We start from the raw sequence: 2,477 nt of genomic DNA on the forward strand, positions 1-2,477 counted from the left end.
TCTTTTCCTCTGTTTTCGATCAGACAAGATCTAATAAATACAGTGTTTGTTCACAGCATCTATGCTTCTTGTAATCCCATATAGTAAGAGCCAATGCCACATATGAAATTCACCAGGGAGCCTCTTCAAATCACAATGGGAGGGAGGAAAGAATCAGAAGAGAAATGAGAAGAAAGTCGAGCATCAGCCACTCTTCACATTAAAGTCACTCAAAAAAGCACCCCATGATGTGGTCTGAAGAGGTTGGACAGACAGCACTACTGTGGCTAACTGGGAAAAAATACACATGAAGAGTTTTCATATCCGCTCAGATTAAAAGGTACTTGGAAGAAGGGTAAAATAACGATGGCGTTGTCAAGGAAACAAGTGCCACGGCGACACCTTAATCTGGAGAAATATAATTGGAAAAGGAGTGATAAACATCTTCCTATCTGAGTGTGTGATGTTCTGAACGGTATTCGAAAGGAAACTGCCTAAGCACTCATTACTGGAATTGTAAGAATAACACTAATGAATACATACAGAGAGAGAGAGAGATGTCCTCAAAGGCTTAAAAGAAGGAACTCAGATGTAAAAACGGCCTTCCAAGGCACAGGATAAAGTAATGCTTAAAGAAGCTTGCGGCGCTTACTAATGTGCAGAGCAGCGGTGGAAACTGCACTTGTATAGAAAAATGACTCTAGATTACGCCGCAAACCAAATATTGAATCTTGCCAAGTGTACAGGTGCAGGCCACACGTGCTTTTCCCCTCCGCTCTTCTGATGCCCGCTCAGTTTGAGACCACCAACACAAGCAAGTCGCACCGTAGGACACAGTATCATTAGCGACTCAACCTTCACACATGGAAACAAGGAGTCCGAAAAGAACTCCGTAGCAAAATGACATGCAAATAAGGAAGAACTCGAGAAATCTTTGCCATCTCTCACCAATTATCTTGTTAATTACAAGCCATTGTGAAGGGCTCCCACTGTCGACGGGCTCTCTGATTATACAGTGCATTTGTCCCCACTTTCCACAGCCTAATCAGTAATTACTACCTGCAGCTGCAGCTCAGTACAGAACAGGCTCGGCCATCTTGGGACAACAGGGAACACTGGGCAATTTGAGAGATTCTGGGCCTGTCAGCGGTGCCCGTACATATTTAGTTCACGCAGCAGGAGTTTGTTGCTGGGGAACTCTGGTCGTCTGGGAACTCACAGAGTCTCCCATGAGTCACATGAGAGTTCAAAGTTCTCACTTTCCTAGCCCTCAGCTTTCCTTGATGGTGCAACAAGTAACATTGTACTTAACCTTGCTCTTATTTTGGCCTCTACATGCCTCTAAATTTGGGTTCCTCGCTAGCTTGTTGCTGAACATTTTTAGTAATCTAATGCTAGCGCTACATTGTCCTTTTGGTTCTAGTGGGTTTTTGTTTGTTAAGCCTGGAATTTGTGTACTATAGCAGACTCAAACTGATGACAGTGACTTCATTATGAGGATCAGCATTGAGATATTAGGTTTAATATACATTTAAATTCTCATAAACAAATTCAAACCATCACGAACTAAGTGCTTATTGCAGCAATTCTGCCCCTTTTGCTTTTGCTGAATATGGAGCGTCGAGTGGTGTACGTTGCGATCCCTCCAGGCAATCACATCAAGGTAGCCCCTCAGGCTGTATTTAGCTGCCATCTTCGTGGCTGTATCCTGAAGGCAAACTACAATCTGTCTCTGATAACTAACTGGTTAACACACATGCATTCCTAACACTTCTCAAATTCTGACACCTAGAAGTGCCTTTTACTGTAGGAAGTCACTCTGAATACAATTTACACCGCTACACCAAGAGACTTGATGGAGAATATATGTAATAGAAGTGTTTCTGGTAAATAATTGGCCTCAAATACTGCTGATGAAAACAGAAATGGTTGAACTCAAACAATTATAGTTACCCGACAATCCTTTCATGTGGTATAACAATTCTCTCTTCATAGGCTTATTTCCAATTCTATTCCTGACTTTGGGGTTCACAACCCGCACCACTCCGCCCACCATCACCAAGAGAGGAAGACCTGTTCTCTGGTGGAAAGCAATGCATATCAATAGAGCAGATATATAAAGGAGGTGAAGAGGGAGGGGATCACCTTGGATATCTAAAGGTGGGTGTGGGGCAGGATGAGTTCCATTTGACTGCCATCAAGGCCACGGAAGGTTGAAGAGAGCATTACATATGATGACTCGGACCAGATGGCTAAAAAAAAAAAATCTGGCCTTCGCGTTTCTCATTTTATTTTAACAGAAGCGGACGTGGATATGCACCAATTACGGATTATATTATTAGATTAGATTAGATAGAACTTTATTAATCCCGAAGGAAATTATTTTTGCCAGGTTGCTCCAAAATTACAATACAAAGTAGCGATTTATTTTAAATAAAAGGTTTTCACGAAAGTCTGTATTATGTGAGGTTGTCTAAGTTCTCTGCCAAACCTGACAC

This window comes from Notothenia coriiceps, unplaced genomic scaffold (genome assembly GCF_000735185.1).
Source record: "Notothenia coriiceps isolate Sejong01 unplaced genomic scaffold, NC01 NC01_scaffold00015802, whole genome shotgun sequence".
NCBI classification, from domain to species: domain Eukaryota; kingdom Metazoa; phylum Chordata; class Actinopteri; order Perciformes; family Nototheniidae; genus Notothenia; species Notothenia coriiceps.